This window comes from Herpailurus yagouaroundi, unplaced genomic scaffold, assembly GCF_014898765.1.
Source record: "Herpailurus yagouaroundi ecotype Mexico unplaced genomic scaffold, PumYag 141, whole genome shotgun sequence".
Classification (NCBI taxonomy): domain Eukaryota; kingdom Metazoa; phylum Chordata; class Mammalia; order Carnivora; family Felidae; genus Herpailurus; species Herpailurus yagouaroundi.
The window spans coordinates 4983061-5009738 of NW_024412396.1; the positions used below are offsets into that span (position 1 = coordinate 4983061).

The window sequence follows — 26678 nt, forward strand, 5'->3', positions numbered from 1 at the left end:
TGCTTGAATGATACTGGAGCAAGAAGTGAATTCTAGTCCTTGCTAGAAAAAAAAAAAATGCATATCATACTGCAATCAGGAAATTTAATGAATGCTACCGTGACTGTTGGCACTCTGTACAGGGTTCTCATAGGGATTTTTCTAAATGCAGGACATGCCCTAAATAGATAATGACATGATGAACTGGATTAGCTCAGATGAAGTCATTACTGTCTATTTGTACATAATAAACCTTTTAAAGAAGCGTATGAATGAAAGCATATTTAACCAATAGACTACAATGGCTCCTCAGGGGCTTTTTGGTTTGATTGGGAAAATAAATAAAACATGCTTTCTAAAATTGCCAAAACATATATTGACCTGCTAGACCACAAGGAAAATTACGAGGTTCAGAAAACTTGTATTTAAAAATAAACAAAGGAAAAAAAAAAAAACGTAAACCTAAATGCAAATCCTCCTTAACCCGCAGCTCTTGGAAAAGGAGCTTTAGAAGTTTTCAAATTTTATAACACTGAAGACATGTTATCTTTTGACTTGCTGAATGGATTTTTGCTGGAGATGGCAGTAATCTATAGCAGCCTGTCCTCAAATAGTCAATGCCCCTCTCTTCCTGTTTCTCTTGCCATAAGTTAACGTGAGCCGACAAAGAACTCCTTATTTTTGCTAACCTCTCACTTTTTCGATTCTTGAAATAACGTTTTATCTCCTGTACTGAAAGCAAGACCAAAGGACTCCTCCGTGTGAGTTGACATTGCCCCTCCCCCCAGCAACACACCTGGTCCTCCTTCTTTGAGGCATTTAGAAGAGGTGAGACTCACTTCATAGTCCTGGTTTTGTTGGAGGCTCTCAGACTAACCATGGTCCTGTGGCACTATCTATTAACCTTAAGGCAGGCTGTCATGATCCTGTTCCTGGGAGGATGAGGTAAGTCTAAAATTCTACTGACTTTCATTTGGCCCAGATCCCACCTTGTCACGTCATGCCTGACTCTGGTCACAGCCTTCTCGTTTCTGGCTATATGAATATCATCTCTTCCCTTCAGTCAGCCTACAATGTTCAAATACCCTCCCCTTTTTTTAGCTCTCACATCAGACCTTCTAAAATCTTCTCTGACTTTTCTTTGTATTCTTTAGTGATTTTAAAATTGCTCACCTGGATGGGCCCATATTATTCTTTTGTTGTCATGATACGCGCCTTCCGTTCTTCTCTCTTTCCCATTCTTTTTAACCTCTCTCACATTTTCAGTGAAGTGGCTGGAAATTACTTGTGCTGAGAATCCAGAAGGTAATACTGCATGTGGGCTCATTTGCATGCAAGTCAGCGGGGAAATCTGAAAACTGTGTTATATGTTTCTCTCTGATTTTCACCACTGGATATATCATTCTCGTATAGACTTCCTTGGTATTTTTTTCTTGCTTTATTCCTATTTCAGTACCTTCTCCTAAAGCAGTCCTTGAACCTCCTGAAAAAAGTTAACTGCTTCTAAAAGTCCCTTACACTTCCTTCTTAAAAGTGATAGTAACAGGTGCGCCTGGGTGGCTTAGTCCGTTAAGCATCTGACTCTTGATCTCAGCTCAAGTCATGATCTCACAGTTCCTGAGATTAAGCCCTGTCCCGATCTCTGTGCTGACAGTGTGGAGCTTGCTTCAGACTTTCTCTCTCTCTCTCTCTCTCTCTCTCTCTGCTCCTCCCCACTTCTGCATTTTTCTCCCTCTCTCAAAATAAATAAATAAACTTAAAAAAAAAGTGATACTAAGATGCACTAATGTGGTTCTTGTACTTCTGTATCTGCTTTTGGCTGAATGCTTTCAAGGAGGCTAATGTTTAATATGACCCATTTGACACATTTTTTTTCCTCCTCTAGAAATACAACCCCATTTTCAAGAAAATTCTTCATGAAAACCAAATTCTGTAACCAATACATTGTTGAGGCTATGGTGGGGGCTGGAAACACCACCTATTGGTCTCTTCACACCCTCACCGACAGTGCTCCTTAGACATTGACACTGAGCCCTAGGTCTTCTAGAACAGTGTTTGAAAAATGCTGCTATGAACCATAAAATGACCGTGGATTAGTCCACTTGGAGTGCTACTCAAAATCTAGGATTAATGACGTAGAATTCTACCACCAGTCACTTCCTAACCCACTCCTGCTGCCATCTGCTCCCACTACTGTCCTGTGTCCAGGTTACTGATCCATGAGAACCCGGTCACAAGTCATTCATGGCGCACCAGCCACTGGTTCCTTCGTTTGTAGAGTATTCAACAAATGATATCTTAATAATTTGAAATACTGAATATAGTTTTTGAATTGCCACAGGGAATTTAGCTTTGGGAAAAGGGATCTCACCCGATTATAAATATAACCATAATCGTACCTCCTCGCTGGATATCCGCTGTGATGTTACTCTTTCACTGAGTTCACCCAGTGAAGAGCCCAGAAGAGAACTACAGTAGAGAGAGGGAAATGGTATATTAAAATCTAGGTATCTGTAGATACATTTATTTTCTGGCTTTATATTCTTATCGATCATTTTTTCTTGATTAATTTTATTTTTAATTCTCATACATCAAAATGACTTCCTGATGTACAGCGTTACAAATTTGTAACACATGCATACGTTTGTGTAACCAACACCACGATCAGGGCATAGAACACTTCCATCATCCCGCAAAACTCCTCCATGCCCTGTCTTTACTTCACCTTTATTCCTGATCTAAAATTCTGAGTTGACAGTTCTTTTCTGCTAGCACTCTAAAAATATTTTGCCACTTCTTTTTCATCTCCATGGTTTCTGATAAGAAATCCGTTGTCATTTGAAAGTTATTCCCCTACAAATAATCCATCATTTTTCTCTAGATGTCTTCAAGATTGTTTTGTCTTTCAATGGTTTTCAAAGGTTTGATTATGATATATATACACATAGATTTCCTTGAATTTTTACTGAATGATGCTTGTTGAGCTACCCCAAACTGTAGATTTATATCTTGAAACAAACATGTTCAGTTTTTGTCATTATTTATTCAAATATTTTTAAAGCACCATCCTCCTTCTCCTCTCCTTCTAAGACCCTAATGACATAAATATTAGACCTTTTATATTGTCCCATAGGTCCTAAAGGCTTAGCTTATATTTTTTTAAACCTCTTTTTCTCTGTGTTTTTCAGTCTAGATAATTTCTATTCATCATTCAAGCTTATTCAGGTTGAGATTCAATTTTGTTTTCAATCTGCTATTGAGCTCATCCAGTGAGATTTTTACTTATTGTATTTTGAGTTCTATGATTTCCATTTGATTCTTCTATGTAACTCCTACTTCTTCATCGTGAAAACTTTCTCTTTGTCCATTCGTTTCAAGAGTGTTTGTGCTTGCTTATTGGAACATTTATAGAATAACTACTTCAAAGTATTTGTCAGATAATTCCAACATCTGTGTCTTCTTAGCAATGGTATCTATTGTTTCTCTTTGCCAGTTAGAGTTGGTGTTTTCCTTGTTTCTTCATATCTTGAATAATACTGGATAATGTCCTGGACATTTTGAATATTATGAAACTCTGGGCCTGTTTGCATTTGATGGAAAATCTTAATATTTTTGTTTTAATAGGTAATTGGCATGGTAAGAATCAGTCTGCAGTTTCCATCCAGCTTTGCTTCTGTGGGCTGTGGTTCCCATGGTTGTTCAGCGTTCAAAGCCTTTGTAGTGTTGTTCAGATCTGTGGGTAGCGATCTACCTGTTGTTTCAGTTCTCAAACTCTTTGCTATGTTGATTAGACCTGTATGTGCACAGCTGGAGTGAACCCAGGTGTTCATAAACGACTTAATGAAGTAGCTTTCTTGAGTTCGCCCTCTTTGCCATCTCTCTGTGGCTTTCCTCTTCCCTGAGGCTCCCCTTTCTCGTCCTCCAGGCAGAAATCTGCGCCTATAATTCCCTTGTCCTATCACGTATGTCCATGACTGAATTAGGAGCCCCAAAACAGAAGGGCAGAGAGAGAGAAAACAAGCCACAGAGGTTCATTTCACTTTTTGGGGATCACAGCTCTGTCAACTGGAGAGGGAGGTTCCACTCCTTTGGGTTTCTGTGGCCTTTCCTTACATTGCAGACCAGGTGCAGTGTGCTTTCTCCATCATGTCCAAGGCATAGGAAATCCTGAAACAGAACCACCACACGTGACCGTACAGAATGACACCGTCTCTCTTGGTGAGGGCTTTTCTCACATGAACTGTGCTGTGAATGGCAACCTCTGGAATTGAGCAGTGGATGACTTGTAGCAACTACTAAGGCAATCTTACTTCTGTCCGTGTTCTCCTCTCTTTCTTTATGTGCCTTCCCTCAGTGGTGACATCAGTGCTTATAGCTTTATTCTGCCTTTGAATCTCAGAGGTACTATGTCTACACGTTCAGTTCTAATCTCATATTTTCAATCACCTGATGAATATTTCTATCTGTATACCTGTTTCCTTCACATACAACACATAGAACACAGATCCTGTCATCTTTCCCACAAAAGCCCTTCCTAGCTTCACTATTTCTGTCTGGAGTGTGGTCAGTTGTCTTCTGTTCACCAAACTGAAAATCAGCCTTGACTTATTCCCCCTCACTTTGCAAATACAACTAGTTGTCAAGTACTATCCATTCTTTCTTTGACATTTTTTATTCACTTGTTTATTTCCAGCCTCTGAATATTAGTCTAACCCCTTTATATCTGAAGTCAAAATAAGTAGTAGACATTACAACGAATATTACTGTGACTGTAGCTGTTCACTATCACCAGCACCATCACCCCCATCACCATTCATTGCACATCTATTACAAATCTCTTCTATAGACCCTGGGTGTGTGTCCTAATCACAATTCTAAAAGGTAGGACTTGATATTGTCAAGTCACAGATAAGATAACCATGATCCCATGTCTGGTAAGTGGAGAATGAGAGCTAAAACTCAACCCCAGTTACACTCAATATGTCCCCTTAACCCATCATATTGCAAAAATCTACTTGGAGACCCGGAGGAAGCTTTTTTCTTTGAACCGAGATACTGTCTGCTTCTTAAACAGTATAGTGTGCTCATGGGTTCCACCTACCCAATGGGGGTCCCTTTTCTAACTCACACAGAGGTATATTTATGCTGGTAGTAGACTAAATCTCAAAGGGAGAAGAGGATCTTTGCCAGGGCAACATAAATTGTGCATTTATTGAGAAGGGTTTGGAATTCTGGTCTGTCTCTCTATATGAACTCCCTAGCCCCAGTTTCCCACAAAACTCATCAGCACATTCACATCAGAATAATCTTGCTAAAGTATGGCTTTAATCACGTAATCTTGCCGCTTAAAGACCTTCAATGATTTCCCTTGACCCATAAGATGAAGGTTGAATTCTTGGCTTAAAACTTGATGATATGATCTCAATAAAACTGTCTCATATTTTCCCCTCACCTGTCCAGCGTTGCAATCCAAAAAGAAGAATGTAGTATTCCTAGATGTGGCATAACTTTATTTGTTCGTTGCCTTTGTTTTTATTATTTTCTGTATAACAAAGTCTTGTCTCTCCATTCTTGCCCACTGCATCTGTCTCATGCATTCTTCCCTCTACTTTCACTGGAATCATTTCATCATTGCTTCATCAGAATTTTCTCTCTGGTCTTCCAGTACTTTTAGTGTGTGTGTGTGTGTGTGTGTGTGTGCGTGCGCACTTCTATCATTGCAGTCACACTGCATTATCTATAACTATAGTGTATTAGCTCTTTCCTAAGAGATCCAAATTCAGGTTGCATCCATATTTATCACTGAATTCCTATCATACCCAGCAGAGTACCGGATACATAGAGGTATCAATAAATATCTCTTGAGTAGTCGGCTGTATTCAAACTAAACTAGAATTCCAGAAACTGTGGCAAAGGTAGCACAAGGGCCCTGAAAATGCCACCTTGTGAATTTTAAAGAATGGTAGCTGAACCACATTTTTTCCCAAGTTGCTGTCGACTTAATAGAACCCCAGGGGTAGGCAAATTTTCTGAAGTCACTTACTTCAATTGTGAAAATGGTAGACAGATTTCTAGAAGTAGTCCTGCTAAGGTCAAAAATATTAGTATATATTTAAAGAACTTGAGATTCTACTACATACCAAGGCTCTTTTGTTTCAGATAATTTGCTCAGAAACACAGCTGTTTTGTTTTTATCTATTGAATTAAAACCTTGAAAGTGCAAGCGTTCTGACCCCATGTTCCATGATATCGATACACCTTATTTGTTTAGCAGTGCTCCCATTTTTGGCCATGTAGGATCTTGCAAAAAGTTATTATGATGCTAATTCTGTAATGGACATTTTGATAAACTATTTTTTTAACCACACTTCTTTTTATGTCCCAAGACGGGTTTCTAGAAGTGAAGTTGCTAAGTTTAACAATAAATGCTTTCTTAAGGCCCTTAACACATACTTCCACAACGCTTTATAGAAACCAAGTATCAATTTACACTCTTCCTAGCAGTATATCACAGTGCCCGTCTTATTGCACCTTCCCCATCACTAACCATGGTACTGAGGAAAAATCCTTGTCAATGTAACAAGTTTATTCATCTTGTTATTTAATTATGCGCTTTTAGTAATTAGGGACGGGTCTCTTTCAAACATTCATTGCCCATATTTTACCTAATTTTGATCATGTGATTTTAATAAATGGTAGTCACAGCCCAATTTTTATTCTGCCAGTGGACTTTGGTCCTCATAGACCTGTGTTGTACTGAATTAGAAGAGGGTCTTGAATAATACATTAATAACTAAAATTAATCATATAACACTTTGTAATTTATGAAGCATTTCGATGCATTGTACCATTTGATTTTTCAACAATTCTAGGAGCAGCAAAAGTAAGACAATTCTCATTAATAGGCAAGGACGTTCGTATAAAGTTGTTCAGGCTGTTAGTGGTAGAACCATATCAGGACATTTGTACATACCTAGGACATAGACCCAAATCCAGATTTTATGACCCTTAAGCTGGTGTCCTTTCTTCAAACCACAGCAACAGCTGCGCTCAGCATCAGAGGGACAGCATGGGCATCACCTGGGAGGTTTTCAGAGCTGTAACATCTCTGGTCTGGGAGCTGTCTGTGCACATTGGTGTTTGTGAGGTGCTGCTTTAGACCATGTTGACAACACATATGCAGTCAACACAGACAGTATCTGTATGTAAAAGCAACAAGGAGGAGATAAATTTTATGCCTGAATATTCTTTAAGCCATTCATAAAACAGTGATGGAACACTGAAGGAATAAATATTTCTCTTAATCTTTTTAAAGAAGAAAATTTCATTTATTTTTTTTTAAGTTTACTTATTTATTTTTGAGAGAGAGAGAGTGAGAGAGAGTGTGTGTGTGTGTGTGTGTGTGTGCGCGCGCACATGAGTAGGGGAGGGGCAGAGAGGGAAAGAGAGAATCCCAAGCAGGCTCCATGCTGCCAGCACAGAGTGTGACGTGGGTCTCAAACCCATGACTCTGAACCATGAGATCATGACCTGAGCTGAAATCAAGAGTCAGTCGCTTAACCAACTGAGCCACCCAGGCACCCCTAAAAAAGAAAATCTTAGATTAAAAAGACTTCCACAGTGTCCATTAAGTAGTGTTTTTCTCCAGAAAAATATAGGCATTAACCAAGAGTTCTGCCTACACTTTGAAATTTTGATGAGCCCACATGAAATATTTTTCCTTCCATGTATAGGAATTACTGGTTGCATTTTTTTTTTCAAAACACTAAGACAGCTTTTCTAGGCTTCCACTTTAAGCTCCATCTGACCCCAAACACACACACACACACGGAACACCTACAACTGCTGCGTCTCCAGTTTCACCATCGGCAATACGGACTTGGGCTTAATGATTTAGCTGCTATTAATAAAAGCAATCCTAGGGGGAGGACATATTACATCTTATCAGTCAAGAAAGGAGGAGTTCTATTTGAGAACCTGCTATGAAGGGTTTGAGTGATGTTGAGCAATTCAGCTAACATGCCAGATTCTCTTTCCTTATGATAAATAGTAGTGTGGAGACGAAGTCATAATAAGGCCATTTCCAAACCCAGTAGGCTGTTAGTTTTCCTTCTAAAGAAAGTGAACACCCAAGACGACTGGGCCTGGGATGGAAGAGATGAAGTAGCCAGTGGGGAAAAAGAATAGAATTGCAAGGCATGGACGAGAAAGATACATTTTGTCTGAGTTATCATTTTGCCTCGAACCAGACCTCTGTTATGGGCAATAGGTTATAATGTGTCATCACGCTGGGCACTAAACTTTAGGGTGAAGCTTGTCACTATTACATATGGTCATTTTAGGAGTCTTACTTTAATGTCCATTTGATGTTCCTTCAAATACAGAAATTAGTGGGTACTCACATCTCATACAGAAATGCTATAAATATGTATTTTTTGCTTTTGATGGGCATTATTTATTTAAATGTGTCCTTTTTAGCACTCAGACAGAGTGCTTGATATTGTTGCATTCTGTGCCTACGAATCTAACTAACACGTCTCAAGAGGCCCGTGCACAGGAATTTCTTGTCCATAAAACAATGCCTCGTGCGATTCTGGTAGATTTATAGCTGTACAGTCGCCTGGTCATTGCTCTGAATCCATTTTTGTAATAATGATGCTGGTAATGCCATAATATATTATTTTAATAGGATAACATATTGAACTCTAATTTCTAAGGAATAAATACATTATTCAGCCGTGGCATCAACTAGTATATTATGCCCACAAGAAGAGGAAACCAAAAAGATGTCTCACTAGAATTATGTGTAATTGTCAATTATGGCAAAACGGATAAGAGGTGGTTGGAATATTTGTAATATTAAAGTGAGAAGCTGCCTAATTTTGATTTCTGATTCCCTCAGTATTATATTCACTGGCTTTAGAACCTGTATTTTAGCAAACCATAATGGACCAGAACAGCAGTGAGGCTAACTACAGGATCTAACATGCAGGATATACTTTCTCTATGTTTAAAAACTTCCTTTTTAGAGTAAGTAAGTGTGTATCATGTGCAAAGAACTAGTCATAGTCATGAGATGTACAAATGTTCTGACAACTCCCCTTCTAAACTATTTCTAGTAAGTCTTGCCAGGCAAAATTCATCCAAACAAAAACCACTGTTTTTCTAAGACTCTGAGGGGTCTTAGACTTTATCTCTGCAAAGCTAGAATGAATGGCGATTGTGTATGTGTGAATGAGTTGTGTGTGTTATCATTTTTAATTATAATTTGAGTAAAATTGCCAGCAGAAAAATGGTATACTACCTGTCTAGTTATCCTATGTTGAAAAGGTATTGGCTTTGAAAAGGTACTTGAACTTACTCTGTCTTTGATATGATTAAAATGTGTAAAATACAGCATGCTCTTTCATGCGATTTCACTCTATCAAGAATTAGATTCTATCTATTAAAATCCATGAGTACAAAACTGTATTCACAATGTTTTTAAAATTTTAGAAATCAAAGAAAAATCTAAAGAACAACTATCATCCGAATGTTGCTCTCAACCTCTGTAAAACTCAAACTTGATCTTACCTCCATTTGAGATGCCTTGGATGGCAACAAAAACAAGTTAACACAAAATGAAATCTTATACAAAGATAAATTGGACACAGCCTCTATTTTCATATTTCTTTAGATGAAAAAAATTATCAGTGTATTGATTATCCATATAGAAATTTTGCCAAGAATGATCCATATAGAAATTTTGCCAAGAATGAGGAAATGTATTACAGATGCTTATGACGTAGCTGCGTCTTCTTTGTAATTTTTTTAGAGAAACGCCATTATATTCATCCGGAAAGAAAAATGTAGGTCACCTAAACTCAGTAAATATAAGGTTATTTCAGTAAATATAATTCAGTAAATATTAGGTTCAATAAAAGGCTTGGGTTTCATTCCCCATGTCCTTGGGGGTGTTTTCAGGCTTCTACTTGACAGTCATTTTCTTCCGTCTCTGCTCTGTGCCCTTGCCTCCCTGCCCAGCCATTATTCTCAATTAGCAGTAGCTATGGGCAGTCATTATCTATCGAACCCATTTAGAAACTTGGCCACAGACTTCATCAACTCCAACCTTTCAAGGATACTGAATTTGCTGGCAAGAAGCATGGCCTTTGAATAAACAAGTTGGGTGTGCTCATAAGTATCACATTTTCAGTTCCAACCAGTATTCTTCTTTTCTCTGGGAGTTAGCACCTGATTAGAGCTGTTCTTTTTGCTAATTCAGCTCTCTGGATAATAAATATTTTATCTTATCAATAAACATGAATGTCTGTGATCCAAAGATATTTAGATCCTTAATGAGATAGTACATCTAAATTGGTTAATCAGAGTGTTTTCTGGCAGTTTCTGAGTCAAAGTTACACTTCATCTCTGGTTAGCCTTTGTAATATTCAAGCGGAACAACTTAAAATTCTTCGTTCAAACTACTTACAATCTGTGTTAATCAAAATGCTGTAATTAAATTGGGCATGGACTTATTCTGTAACCTTATCCACTTTGCATTTAAGTTGTCTCTACATGAATGTTTGACACTAGTACAGTCTTTAAATATTAATGCACAGGGGGAAAAAAGAAGATGAAAGGAACGGTTGGAGCCAAGAGAAAGCAAAAGATAGCAAGGGGCAATTGTAGTAAAAAAAAACAAAACAAAAAAACCTTAAGGAAGTTAGGAGAACATGCAAAGAAAAAATAAACTTGTCAAAGCAGTTAGTTACCAGCATAAAGTAACACAATTTATACACAATCTAAAGCTCTAAGGAATGAGTAGCCATAACAAGCTTTCGTGCAATAAAGATTAGAATCTCTGTGAAGCAGTTTCCTGCGTTGGTTTTCTCTGCTTTTGAATTTTACTTTTAAATGGTTGCGAAGCTACCACAGGTTAAAAATGAAACAAAGCAAACAAACGAAAAACATATTCTTTTTTTCTTCCATGCATAGGAAAACAAAACACACCTGAGAGTCTGGCTTTGTACCTCTCACAACAGGCTCCCCAGGATTTGGGTAGAAAATAGTGTAACAGCAAACGACATCACCAAATAATGTCTATTTGTGTTCCACACACAATGGAAGACTTCTTAGCATAATCTGCAAAAGTTTCAAGTGGGTGCACTGCCAAATACTTGGGCTTTTCCTATGAAAAAGGAAGAAGGAGAGTGTACGAAGCTAAATGTATGGCTAGTGTCTCTCCTTGCACCAGATGGAGAAATTATATTTGTTGAGACACTGCACTGTTGAGATTCGAGGAGAGAGTATGCCCTCAATTTCACTGCACTATGCTAGTGTTCATTCAACTGATGAAGTTCTCAACTCAAAGGGCAACATCCACTTTGTTCTAAGTTCCTGCTGGAATGGAAAAGCTGACAAGGGAAAACTTACACAAAGGATATTGTGCTGTTAAAGTTTGTTCAAAGCCACACTTGTCAGATCTCTTTGAAATGAAATTGAAAAGGAAAAACCAATTTTCTTTGAGGACAAAGTTCATCTCATTTGGTGTGCTGCACCTGTCTAATTTTCTTCTCTGAGAAAGAAATCTTGACTACGAAAATTTGAAAAAATAGTTTATACTTGCGCAGGTATGTATCATAATGTTTAATTCAGACTCGTGTTGCATTCTGAGAAAATAAATATAAGTGAATTACTGCCTGTTTGAAGCTGTGATAAATACCTAGGTTGGCTGAAATTATTAGACACATTATTCTGTCTCCAAAGTGTCTCTGAAGGGCAACAGTCTGAACTATCTGGAAATGAGAGCTCTCTAATGTTTTCCTTTGTTAGTGAGGTGTAGATGTGCAATGTGATGCTGAGTACATTATCAAATTGAAAAACCAAGACAGATCCCTCAAAGGTGTTCCAGGTAAATATATCACATGCTTCCAAATTTAGGGGGGGGGGGGACAACATCTATTTTTAGGGTAGCGTGTTTGTGAATATTAAAATTCACAATTGATTTTTTAAATGCCACCAAATAAGTTTGTATCAACGGCAAACAAGAGGACTTTGCAAGTTTGAAGTTATAATTTCCTGTAAATAGGAATGTTACGTGATTGTAGATCCACACAAAATAAAATAGAAAATACAAGTGAATTTAAACTGGAAAGAAATATAGCTGTGACCTCAGACAAGGACTTGGACTCAACATTTAAATAACTAAAATGTTATTTCAGTCTACGGGAGAAAAAACAAAACAAATGTAATCCTCTCCTTTAATGCATCTTGTCTCCTATTTGCCTGTGGTTTTTGCTCATCTCTGTTTCTCTGTCAGCTTTCCTTGTTCAACCTTACCGATGTGATAGGCTAACATGTTTAAATATAAATCCCATATATTGAAAATAAATGTATGATAAAAAATGAGGAAGTATGGGAAGGAAAGGAAAATTAGATCTTGTCTGTTAGATCACGGGAAACAGCTGATCTTGGCTATTGCCAAATTCTCCTCAGAAATTTATATTCCCTAGCTTCCGTCTTTGCGAATGTTTTCCATTTGGAACTACATTGCCAATGCCTTTTTATTTGTTCCGTGTCCCAATGTGGATCCAGCTGGGTTTCTGTGATTTTGTTTTTCTTCTGTTTGTATATCTCTAGAAGGTTGTTTCACATATCCACACCCTTTATGTAAAATTTAATACCTTTTAAATGCAGTGTTCACATGACCTTGAGAAACAAAGACCCAGTACTGAAACTTTTGGACAGCAGCTACCTTCCTTTTCTAATCAAAACTCAAACAACCAACATCCTGATAATCCAAGGAGAATCTTCCTAGAGTAGAAGTTATTCAACTAAATGAAAAGCAAGCTTACTGATTTTAGTTCCTCTTTTGTTTAATTTTTATTTCCTTTGTGCTCCATCTATTAGAGAGTAAATGTGTTTCAATTTAGTGAAAACATCTTCAGAAATTAACCGTTCCTCTTACAGCTTAAAAGTTGCATGTTATTTGCAGTCAATATTTGTCAGAAACATAATTTATTATGTGTTTGTGTATAAATTAATCCTCTGTGGTGTTGCCTTCCAAATCCACGCGTCGAAGGGAGTATCTTCTGGAGAAGAACTTCCCAACCTCACACAAGGCACACCTTCCCTCAGTGCTTATTTATATGCTCAGTAAATATTTGTTGAAAAATGAACGTGTGTGGCTTTCCCTCTTCCCCTTGAATGTCACTCTTTGGTTTCGCCCTTTATCACGCCCAGGACGCTGAACTCCTGTCACAGGAAAGAGTGTTATTTCCTCCCTCACAGTCCACACGCTAATTAGATACTCCTCCTCCCCCAGGGGTTAATGACATGAAGCACACTTTCTTCCTGGATTCGAATCCCTCCCCTATTCTGGGATACCGCGCCTGGGATTTCTAGCAGGAAGTGAACTGGCAGTAGCTATACTGTATTTCAGTTCCATAACGGAACTGGTCACCACCATGTCTGCATCTCATCCCCTTTCTTCTATGAAGATTCATGACATGGGATGAAAGTGTACGTTAACTGCATACAACATCGTATCAAAGCATTGGTACCAGAACCATTCTCCTGCAAAACTCTTGTATGCAACCACTCATTCAACAGATATTTCTAGCCCCTACTGTGTGTTTGATACAGTACTGTGAGAACTACAGAGAGGCGTCAGCAAAATAGTCCCTCCACACTTAAAAGCAGAGAGGATTCTGTGTTTTCTAGAGGACTTCCACATTAATTATCTCATTTGACTTCCTGCAACAGCCAAGAGAGGGAAGCGGGATAATTATTACTATACCCACTTGCCAAATGAGGAACCTGTAGCCTGGAAATTGAAGTCACCCTACCAGTTATGCCAGGACCTCACTAAAACACCTAGGGGTTTGATTATACCATTTAGTAACTCTCCCTTTCTACATCATAGAGAACTAAACATTTTCAGTGGTGAACTGCCTCTCAGGCTGTACAAGAATATTTATTCCAAATGTTTCTTCCTTATAGAATGTAAGGCAGGCCAATAATTAAGCGTACTTTGGACCTAAATGGAACCATTAAGTTCCCACGGGTTACAGTTTCTAAGCCAGCCCTGCTTCAAAGCACAATGTATTATTTGAGGATCAGCGATAGATGTTCGCAAGGCTGTGGAGTTTGGAAGACAGCTGTGATACACATTTCCACTTCCATTGTCCCAGCCCAGGTCATTATCCTCTTACTTCAATAAGCTTTTACATCTATCATCTGTCTTTCAGTCTCCCCTCCCACACACATTTACATGCTGTTGCCAGGTAAGTCTTCCTAGAGTACAATGATATTCCAGTAATTATGCATCCCAGAAAACGTAGATGGCTTCATGCAGCCTACTGAGTTAAGTCCCACCTCTCAGCTGACCACACCTTCCCTTTCCATCTTTCACTTAACCATCAAGGAAAATACATAATTTATTGCTTTTGTACATATTCATTCCTCTTCTACTGTGGTGTCACTTTCTTGCTATTCCTCCTGCCTGGAATACTTACTTTCTTCCAGACCCTTCACTAACTTTTAACACAAATACCACTGAAGTCTTATTATAAGCCTTCCCCTGTGGCCTCAACTGGGAACAAATACAACTTATTTTGAACACATGCAAAACCTCTCTGGAGTCTCTTCCCAGGAACTTATGAAACAGCATGGGTTTTAGGGACAAAAAGGCAGATGGAATTAGGCTTAATCCTGACCTGGTCAAACTTGGGCAAATTATTTAATGTCTCCAAGCATTCATTTCCTTAGGTGGAAAACCATTACATGTTTTTTGGGGAGAATATTAGTGATTATCCATGCAAACGTGTTTGGTCATTTCTTAGCATATATTAACACTCAATAAATGGCAGCTTTTATTTTTAGATTTGGTTTAGCATGGTAGTTATGTCTGTACATATTATGTAAACGCCCATATGTTGTCTGCTTTCTGCAAGGCTGAGACCATAACTGTTCCTTTGTTTTTCATCTTTGTGACGACATAAGGCTTGACACACACACACACAAAACTTCTTAGTGGTGATCATCTTCCCCATTGCACACCTACTTAATCATAACAGAATTACGGACACTATCCACATTTGTGACTCGTGAGTCCCTTGTCACCCTAGCAATGCCATGGAATATACTGTTTTTTTTCTTTTTTCAGCTTCAGGATATGATAAACAGTTGGCTCAGTTGATGAATCTTCTAATTATAGCTTCTTAGTTAAAATTTGGCCATGTAAGGAATGTAAGAAACCTTACATGCAATCAATATAGCCCAGGAAGTCAACCTCTCAATGTTGTGGCCTATAAAAATGGATCAGGGCTAGAAAATTATGTGCTATATTTCTTCAGAGTATCACTAGGTCTGCTTTTATGTCATCCAGGCTATGCCAACCAAGGAGAGCATGAAGTGGTAAACCACAAAGGTTATAAAGTTGACTGCACCCAAAGTAAATTGGAACAAGTTCCATCACAAATATGCCCTTTGTTGGACTGAAAACAAATGGGATGTCATGAAGACTTATGGAGGAGATTAGATGATGTAATTGTAACCCTCTCTGTGAAGAAACTAAGAGAATATCAATGATAACAACAACAACAACAATAACAATAATAATAATACGGTGCCATTAAAAGAATATTGTCATTGTTGACTTATTGTTAACTTTAGAATTGATATATCTAACAGAAAAAAGTTATTGGTCTATTGGAATAAAGTGTTTAGGAAGTAAGAGTGCAGTATCTGGCACTGATTTCTAAGCGAGGACAAGTGTTTTATAATGTGGTGGGAAAAAACATTCTGATATTTAATGGACACTTACATCTGGAATTTTTTTACAAGCAAGTAAGTGAGAATTCAACTTTTCTATTTGGGGATGAGATTTCACAGGTAAAAACCTCTAAAACATAGGTAATCAGTCATTCTCAAATACTTACGGATCAGTCTAATTGCAGTGTGAGTAGACCGGAGGTAGAAATCTAGAGGCAGACATACTTGTGAGGAAGCTGTTACGGTGATCCGGGTGAGAAGTGTTGGTGGTCAGATGTGTGTAAGGGGCAGTGAATGGGACAAAAGTATGGAGAATCTGGGCCATTTTACCTGAGGATTTTACCTCAATCCTCAAAGAGTCTCAGATTTAGGCTGCTGTTTTGTGCTAGCCTTCCAAATTTGTGCAGGGAATCAGCGCCTCATGAACAACTGTATAGCTAATTTGGAATTATTTAACACCTTTCTTCTAATCCTAGAGAACTAGAAAGTGACAGATACATGTTTGATTATTTGATAGATATCAAAGAATGAGGGGCCTCAAGGTCTCCACATTTCCTGGGTCATATTAATACTTACATAGGCCTAACATTAAAGCTAGAGAGAAGAGAGACTAGAGACTTATTCAGGTAGAAAAATCAAAGAGAGTTGATACTCTTTTGGACATGGGACAGGGAGGGAGGGAAAAATCATAGTCTAAGAATTCACCAAGTTGCCGGCTTGGGCAGCCATGTAGATGATGGCACCATGTATTGAGAAGAAGAAGAGAAGAGGAAGAATAGATTTTGGAGTTGGTAAAGATGTTAAACTTGCTTTTGGACATGTTTGAAGTAGGGCAGAAAAATACACATGTCCTGAAGGCAGTTACAGTATTTAGTCTGAAATTCAGGAAAGAGTTGTTTATTTTTTTTTATTTACTTTTGAGAGAGAGAGAGGAAAAAAAAAAAACAAAAACACAAGTAGGGGAGGGGCAGAGAGAGAGGGAGACAGAGAATCTGAAGCAGGCTCCAGGCCAGATCTGAGCTGTCAGCACAGAGCCCAAGGCGGGGCTTGAACCCGTGAATCATAAGATCATGACCTGAGTCAAAGTCAAGACGCTTAACTGACTGAGCAACGCAGGCACCCCAGGAAAGAGTTTTTGCTTCATTCGGAATCATCAGTATATAATGTTAAATGAGATTTCACTGCAGAAAATTACATAACTCAAGAAAAGGACAGAACCCTCAGTAAAATAAACATTTGATCTTCAAGCAGCGAAATGAATGTCTATAAAATGAACAACCAGAGGTGTGGGGAATATGGTGTCAGTGAAGTCAAAAGAAGAAAGCCTTTCAAAAAGGAGCCCAGCAAGTGTTCAATGTTATAATTTCAAGTAAGTTAAGTTCCATAAGTTTCCATTTATTTTACTTAAGAAAAAAAAAAAAGCCCGGATGACTTCAGCTTAAGAAGCTTTAGTGGTATGATGGGTCTGCAGGCCAGCTTTCTGTATAATACAAAGCATCTCATTAAATTTAATCTTCTATAATTAAGAAGTTTGTGCAGGGGAGGATAAAGGACTTGAAGGGTAAGAAAGTTTTTCAATCTCCTCTGTTTCCAATATAGTCTATGTCCTTGTATTTGTTTCACTAATAAAGGAATGGTTGCTTTGCACTGGCAAATAAGAACTTTTTTACACAGTTTTTTTTATACATGAACTTACGATAATTATAGTTCTGGGATTTTATACTAGGCCCCCCGTGACCACAAACAAAAAAGTTTTTACATAAATTCCTGTGTTTACTTCTTAAGATTAAAAAAATCAAAACCCATACACAGTAAAACCTTGGATTGCAAGTAACTTATTCTGAGTGTTCCTTAAGACAAGCAAACGTTTCTAATAAATTTTAACCTGATAAACGAGTGATGTCTTGCAACATGAGTAGTACATGATGCCAAACATCACATGATCACCAGAGTTGACGGTTCTTGAAATTCACTTTGATATATATACAAAGTGCTTTGGATTGCAAGCATGTTTCCAGAACGAATTATGCTTGCAACCCAAGGTTTTACTGTATTTTCCTTCCCTTTGCTATACTACACTCAGCAAACCTAGTCATTGAAATTTGCCTCCACATACCTATGGGCAATGAAGAGATTCTTTAACATATTTCTACCTTAAGGGTCATAGATATTTTATTACCTTCAGAAACTAAAAAGTGGGAAACACAAATGTTAGCAGTGAAAATTATAATGGTTTTAATTCAAATTTTTCAGTTTTTCAAAATATGTGTTGGAAAAGATTTTGGAAAATACTAGTGTATCATCCCTCACCTTTATAGAAACTTTTATGAGTCTGGATGATGAACTATAAGAAATATGCTGCTTGAAGGAAAGAAATGTTTTCTTCTTCAGAGAATAAAGTGGGTTATCTCATCAATATGAAACACTATATAAAATTAAATTTTCAATTCTCAGGGTCTATAAGCTACAATTAGAATTACATGAAGTACTTTAGAAACTGCTTACTTTTTATATCATGAATAAAATATTACTTCAGAGGACCAAAAGTTTGGCTACAGCCCTCAATATAGTAATACCATATAAAGAAAAACTACTTTGGGGTGTCAGCTTTCACAATAGTAGTATTTAATTTTTGTATAGGGCTTTACAATTTATGAAGAACTTAGAGATCTGATATCTCATGTAAGTCTCAGGATGATCTTGTGAATTAGGAAAGGCAAATAGAATTATTGTCACTTAAAAGAAAAGGAAAGGCAAGTTCCATGTTATTATGCAATTTGTCCAATTACACTAGGTTTAGTAAGTGACAAAGCTGGACTAGGAATCAGGTCTCCACATTCCTAAGCCAATATTTTCCACTAGACACTAATAGTAACATCAAACACTGAGTTAAAAACAGTGAAAGAAATAAACTTTTCTCTTGAGATGGCTGGGAAGATCAGACATGTAAACGTGAGAGATCAATATAAACAATACACAATCAAATGCTAAATATGCTTCAAATATAAATAGATCGATCGATCGATAGATAGATAGGCAAGCTTCATTCTACAAACATCTGACTTCACTGGTGTCATAGTTTGTAAAATCTCTTCCTTAGAGGTGTTGTTAAGTAATGGCTCCTGTGATGTTTCATTTTATGTTTCAACTTAACTGGGCTACAGAATACTCAGCTGGTAAAAAAGAAATATTTTGGGATGTGTTTGTGAGGATGTCTCTGGAAGAGCTTAACATTTATATTGGGTAGTGAAGACTGAAAAAAAGCAGATGGTTTCACCAATGTGGGTAGGCATCATTCAATTAGAACAAAAAGGTAGAGAAGGGTGAATTTTCTCTTTCTGCTTGAGTTGAGATATCCAACTTCTCACCCTTAGGTGTCAATTTCCCTGGTTTTCAGGCCTTCAGACTCAAGGTGGATTATACTACCAACTTTCCTGGGTCTTCAGCTTGCAGACAGAAGATCCTGGAACATCTTGTCATCCATGATCACGTGAGCCAATTCCTATAATAAATCTCCTCTTATACCTATCTATCTGTCTACCTATTATCTCTTTTTTATTAGTGCTGTTTCTCTGAAGAACACTAATACAGCTCCCAGTGCCTTCCACTACCAAATATTACTTAAAAACAAAACAAAACAAAACAAAACAAAACAGAAGGAGAGATTCAGGCATCATGAATCAGATTCTTTGAACTTCATTGCATTTGAAAACATATAGCCTCTGCAAGAAGAGATCAAAATACGGATCTATAATGTCAAATGGAGAATTGAATTAGGGCATCTGTGTGTGTGTGTGTGTGTGTGTGTGTGTGTGTGTGTGTGTGTGTTCTCAAGGCCAGAGTGTTTGAAAAGTCTTAAAAATATGAAAAATAAACCTCATTCAATTGTATGTTGCTGTTGTTGTTTACCTACTAATCTATGATGTCTAAGGTGCTTCTTTATCCATTCTAGAAACATCTTATCATATCATAAAAGTTTATATTTGTTGATGGTTTAATCCAAATAGTATTCAGAATGACATGACCATTGGATAACGTCTTAAGCTAATTCATGCTAACCATGTTTTAATAAGGCTTATCTCTTAATTAAATAGGATAGTATAGAGCATGGTAACATGCTAGACATTTTAGGGGGTTGTGAGGAAGATGAGATATGAAAAAAGTACAAGTCATTGCTATCAAGCGGGAAAGAAAACATGACTCAGCTAGAGATGCAGAGAAAGTAACTGTAACACAAGTACAGAGAAGAAACACAAAGTATACAGCTCCATCACTGAGTGATGGAGCGGCTAGAGAATGCCTCATGGAGGAAGTAAGACATAATTTGAGTCCTAACACATGAATAGGGTTGACTTAAACACAGGTGAAGAAGGAAAGCATTCCAGTTACACAGAAACGAATGGATGAATCTTCAAGTGTGGAATAAATGTACTCTGTGGGAGGTCAGGTAGTAGAACTTTCTGAATAGAGAAAAACCCAGTAACAATAAACATTTTGATAATAATTATTTGAGCACCTGTAGCATGACAGAAGCTTTAGACACATCATTATAGACCTTCCCAAACCATGAAAACCGTTTTCTTTTTTTAATGTTTATTTATTTATTTTGAGAGAGAGAGAGAGAGAGAGAGAGAGAACATGCAGAGGTGGGGCAGAGGGAGAGGCGAGAAGGAGAATCCCAAGCAGGCTCCACACTGTCAGCACAAAGCCTCATGCAGGGTTTGATCTCACAAACCATGAGATCATGGCCTGAGCTGAAATCAAGGATCGGATGCTTAACCAACTGAACCACCCAGGCACCCCTATTATACCTTTTTCTGTACGTATGTGTTTTTGCTATGAAGTATGCATGACCTAGAGAGGTTCAATAAACTAATCAACATCCTAACATAAGTGATACAACAAGGATTTGCGTCCAAGTCCCGGTGATGCCATGGTCTAGTTTGGTTCTTCCTGCTATATAATGCTGTGTCCACCAAAAGAGTGCCCTGAGCTATTACAGAATTTCAGCAACTCTAGCCCTATAATTCAGAACCAGTAATATATTAACACAAAAGCAGTATAAAAGCTCAAGATGAATTCCCTTTTTGCTTTTGTTAAATGGGGCTTCAGTGGAAAGAGAAAGGCTAGGAATATAGATGCCTTATGGTCATACACTGAGCCAAAGCAAACATAATTTCAACTGCACTTGGGCCATCAGAAATCAAACTAGGAACATAATTAAGAATACCTGAATTTTATCAAGGTGCAAACCCTTTTTGTTTACCTGAATCACCTGATACACACATTATAGGGGGCTCTTGGTACGGTCACACAATTAAATGTCAGGAGACCACCCTCCCTGAACCTCATTAACCTTCACCATTTCCTATCTTCTACACATAGTAGATGACTACATTAGTCATTTTTCAGATTTTCTGTTTCCAGACTTCATAAAAGAAGAATTTGCAAATAAGTTTTTATCATCATTAACAATACTATCGCTATAGGGCATATGTGAAGTTTTATGATGGTTTAGCACATTAATATTTTACAATCAGGCTTTAACATGCTTTTATCGTTTTTACACAAGATTAATATCCTGCCTGAATTAGTTTTATTACATGCATTTTCAATTCTCACTAAGCTGATTTTCCTGCACAAGAATTTAAGATTTTTTTCTTATAACTTTTTTCTTTCTCATTTGTAGGATTTAATATGTTTTATCCATCTTAATTTTTTTGCCACAGTATTGCAAGGATTTTCCTGTTGTGCTGCCATGTGCAATGCAGTTCCATTAGCTAATCACACCGTTTGGTGTTACATCTTTCATTCTATGTAACATTTACAGTTTTGTTCACTCTGAAGCATATACAATGACTGTCATGTCTGCAAGTCTAAACAAGAATGTGGATTTAGTAAATAACTAATTTGATAAATACAGACGATATAATCAGGTGATTCAGTATCATATTTTTACTTTAGGGCAGATTAAGCCTTTTGTTGGAAGAGTATCGAAATTGGCACATTAGATCGTATTTGGAACTACCCTAAAATCCTAAGAAATATTTTTAAAATTAAAAGATAATTACAATTTAGAATTAGTGCTTCTCATTCTAAAGTCTTGTTTGGGCAATGTGACATCTCCCCACTGTCCATTTTATGGAATAGCAGAGGACAGACGAAGCCTCTCAGTCTGTTCTACAGTCTACACATCAGAATGTGGAAATCAATGTCTGGGGGCGGGGGTCCCAAACGGGACTGAAGATTTACTCTTGGTTGAATCCTAGCTTAGTCTGGACAGAAACTAAGAAACGTTGACTAGACAGGAAGATTTAGCAAGAGTCAAATAAAATGGCAGGGAACAACAACTACAGTCATGAAGTTATAGCAATATGGATACAAAGTTGATTTTGAAAAAAATCAACCAGTATATTCATGCTCATCTTCTCCTCAGTGGTTGCTATGATCTTCTCTTATACTGACCTCTGAAGCAATGCTTCACAAAATATACCCCTCCACCAAAACCTTCCATATTCTGTCTTTAGTATTACTGGATCACCTGCTGGATGGCTGGAGAGACAATATAATTAATATTCATGACTAAGGCTTTCATACTTGAAAATTACATCACACCCTCCACCCTCAAAGGGAAATGATTGCATCTCATTACCTTGATCCAAAGCAGTAAGTCTTCATCATTTTTTTTTTTTGCTAGCCAATGAAGTTATTTTGACAAGGAACAAGAGTAATTTCACAAGACAAATTATGCACACGTAGACAAAGGGGTGAGTGAGGCTATAGGTCAGTTCCATAGACAGTGTTTCCTATTATCATCTCAGTTTGTTCTCCCCCCGCCCCAGCAATTAATTTACTAATTGGCCTTAGGTTAAACTTAGTTAATACCTTTTTTTTTTTTTCTGGAGCTGTTCAAGCAGAACAACTAAAGAAATAGGATTTCAGTTAACAAAATCCTCACTCCTAGAAACCACTCTTCCCGCTGGCTAATGCTAAAACGAGACAGAAAACTGGTCCAAACAGTCAAGGTTGGAAAGAATTTAGATACTATAGGAATCATCTTTCATTATATTTCCCCATCCAAAGGGAAAGGATGACAATCAGAGGCAGAATAATTTGATCGGCTGGAAAACCTGGGTTTATAATGTTCCCTTCTCTATGAAATGAAGCAAAGAAATATACTAAAACAATACCAGAGTTGGCATAATTTTAAAACAAGCATCCACTTTCAGATAGGATACCAGTAAGTATTCTGCAGGAACCATACGCAGTAGGTAGGATCCGTGAAGACACACATGAAAGAGAAAACTTACTTATGGAAAGCCAAACACTTCTGGAGATGGAGTTGACAAGAATCAAGCCCCAAGATTTTCTCTGAGCTAAAGGAAGCAGGATCATCTATCTGAGTTACACAAAACAGAAACCTTTGTTCTTTTCATGAAGCAGGAAAGGAAAGTCCCCTATGGCAGTTGGTATCGCTAGAGAAATGAATGCCATTTTTATGAGGGATGGAATAACTACTTTCTGATCCCCATTAGGATAGCTGGATGCTACTCTATGCATACTAACTAATTTGCTCACAAACAAGATGGTGGATGAGAGGCATAATTAATATGGTGTGGACTGAGAGAAAACACTGTGGGGAGTTTTGAATCGTGGCAATGCAGATAAGGTAACTCCTAAGTGCCAATTCAATTACTATTAGAATTCATCTGAACTCTCCACTCCACTTCATATTTAATTATTTCAATAAAGAAGTGTGAGTGATTTTTATCATTTCCATTCAATTCCCCAATGCACTTATTTCTTCCCTGGACACATTTATTCTACTGTATTTTCGACTGCCTTAGTGTATAGATTTGGAAAATGAACTCAAAAGACCAGAAAGCAGAAGATAGTCAGTATCATATGTCTTTCCCTATAGATTAAAAAAAATGTTTTAGCAGTCATGGTTGCTTCTTTCAAAATGTAACTCTTTTAACTGGGCAAAGCAGCCTGGGCTTTTGTTTCTCAGCTCTTTGTCTGGAACCCTGTGCATTTGCTTTTGGAAAGTCAGCCTCTGCTTAGCAAAGGTTTCTCCCAGCTTCTGTTTTGGACACTGTGTATTAATGTTAGGCACCTCCGTTTATTATTTTTCATGAAAAAGAAAAATAAGAAATCAAACATTCAGTAGCATCTTACCTCTTAAAGTCTGCACAGATTATCTGCTTATTCTCAGACTCACCATTATATAATGAGGTGCAGATGTATTTGATTTCATGTTGATAAATCCATCCTTGACAAACAAGGAGTGAGTCCCTGTTCCTGAAGAAGTCTCCATCTGAATGCAGTGGTACCTGGAGGGAAAGGGGAAGGTACACGTAGTCCTGGTCCATATTTTTTAACTGACCCATAATCAACACAGAGTTGTTAGTTTTCAAAATGGCCTCCTCTCTGAATTCTTGGTCTGTGAAATCAACAACAGTTTTAACTTTACAATATGTTCCACAGAGCATTAAGAAAATAGAGCGTCTTTTACCTCCTAGACTCAAGAGTCAGTGGTACCCAGTTTTCATCAGCACTGACTCCCCGTTAAATATCCACTGATGAATGAAATTCAAAGTCTTGAAAGATAGGATCCAAAGGCGCACCCTCCCCTAAAGCTGAAATTGCCATTAACATATTACAAATCAGGGCAATTGTTCTGGACCCCCTTTGAGTTGCTAGGGAGAGCAGATGGTGCTTTCCAAGTATAAGAACAGAACTCAAGGGTCAGACCACCTAGGGCCAAGTCATGGCTCCTACACTTACTGAGGGTCCAAATATGAATTAAATGGACTAAGGGTTAATGTTCTAAAATACACCAGAGCATACAGAACAGTAACTGCATTGAGTAAGTGTTAAATAAACATTGACTGCTGCTATTGTTCACAGGATTTGCCTTTTGGTCACTTGTTTTTCCTTCACTGGCAGTTCTCTGTGCTCACTTTATTCTGTGAAATCCATTGAGTGTAGGGTAAACGAGCACTGAATGGATGTACCTTGCATGTAACTTTCTACCTTCCATGGTTATCCTGTCTAGTCCTCATTCATTGTTCTGATGGGGGACAAAAAAAATGCAAGAAACAGAAATGCCTTCAAGATCTCTGGGTAAGAGGCACTTAGGGACCAAATCCAACTGGAGGAGGAAGAAGTAGAAAAATTACATTGACACTTTGTATACAAATAAGTTTTTACTCAGTATGTTTATTTGGGGTCACTGAGGGGACATGGGGACATGGATGGAAATTACAGGGAGCTAAAAATTCCTCCAACCCAATCACCCTCTGGTGTTGCCAATAGTAGGAATGAGGATGAATACAAAGAGCTCTGGAAAGAGACATGCAACAGTGTTTTGGTGAATCAGTATTGCTACTTCTGCTGAGACGTAATGAAATATGATAAAGTGTGCTAAGCCTCCAGAACCATATGAGTCTTCTTCACCTCTTCTCGTACTCCTGTGCATCCTCTTTGACTCCTCCTCTCCCTAAAAGGCCTTGTAAAGAACAGAAACCCACAGCGATTCTAGCCCTGTCTTGGCAACACTTAACTTTCCCGGGTGAGATGGGATTCTGCAAAACTGCCACTGGCAACTAGAGTTTGTATCATACTCGTTAGGGTTGTTCAGCCAGTTCCAGTACATACATGCAATAGCTAAAAGATTCTGTAACTTGGCACTGCACAAAGATGACAAAAATAGGGGCGCCTGGGTGGCTCAGTCAGTTAAGCATCTGACTTCGGCTCAGGGCATGGTCTCCCGGTTTGTGAGTTCGAGCCCCGCGTCGGGCTCTGTGCTGACAGCTCAGAGCCTGGAGCCTGCTTCGGATTCTGTGTCTCCTTCTCTCTCTGCTCCTCCCCCACTTGTGCTCTGTCTCTCTCTGTCTCTCAAAAATAAATAAATGTAAAAAAAAAAAAGATGATGAAAATAATCTCCCCACCCCCCAAATCACTTAATGATCAATCTTAAAGAAAAGTGTATAGACTTAAACAGATACACCTGAATTAAACCAAATGTGAAAGATGTATAGTGTGTCCTTAAATGAAACCAAATTCTTCGCAGGAAGGAAATGATAACTTTTAAACAATGTGACTAAGAAAATAATGGTCCAAACTGAATCTTGTTTTCTGTAATACACGCATTTGTGTTTTCCTACATTCTGAGCTGGTCTGGTCTGCCTTTGCTGCTTTGTGGTTTAAGGTCAACAATACGAAGCCATGATCTTTACTAAGGTATTTACTAAAGGCAGAGTTTTAGGGTCTGAATAATTATTAGCTGATTTCTACAAACACTCTTTTCCCATCCTTTAAACTCAGAAAGATTGTGTTTAATGTGATGCTCTATGAATGAAGGCACTTTTTTCCGTACATTCATCCTCTCTTTCTCCACAACTAAACTACGAATATCTTAAGGACAGGGACTCTCCATTGACTCTGTACCATCGTTCATTTCCTAGTGCCTGACCCATAGGGCTCACTAAGAATGTGTTAAATGAGTAAGTGAATAAAAACAATAGCAAATTTCCAACTTTCAGTATGTTTTTCCTGGTAGCCTACAACAGGCATATATGGAAGAGCCTTCTCCAATTTCAATCCCAGATTTCTTTCTGAAGAAGCCTTTTGAACTAATTTGGCCTAAGATTCCCCGGCTATTATTGGTTTCTCTCTATCAAAAGGCACCTGACAATATACTAAAGAAGAAAACACTACATCATCATTCTGGAAGAAAGAAGCTTGATCAAAATCAAAAGACCCATTTCTTCCCAGAGAGGCTATACAATGCTGGCACAGTGATCAAAAAGTGAAAATTTCCTAAAATACTTTCCGGTAACGAGCCACTAAAACTGTCTCAAATGACTGATAAAGGAATGAAAGTTTTAAAATCCTTACCCATGCATCAATCCTGCATTTTAGAGTGTCCCATTTTATTG

The 26678-nt window shown here is 37.8% G+C and overlaps 1 long non-coding RNA gene across 1 annotated transcript; it reads left to right on the top strand.

The window, feature by feature from the left end:
- Positions 1-830: 830 nt before the first annotated feature.
- LOC121031260 (uncharacterized) lies at positions 831-15601 on the top strand. Its single transcript, XR_005790632.1, has 2 exons — positions 831-924; positions 15350-15601. It is a non-coding gene; the product is annotated as an uncharacterized LOC121031260 (long non-coding RNA).
- The last annotated feature ends 11077 nt before the right edge of the window (positions 15602-26678 follow it).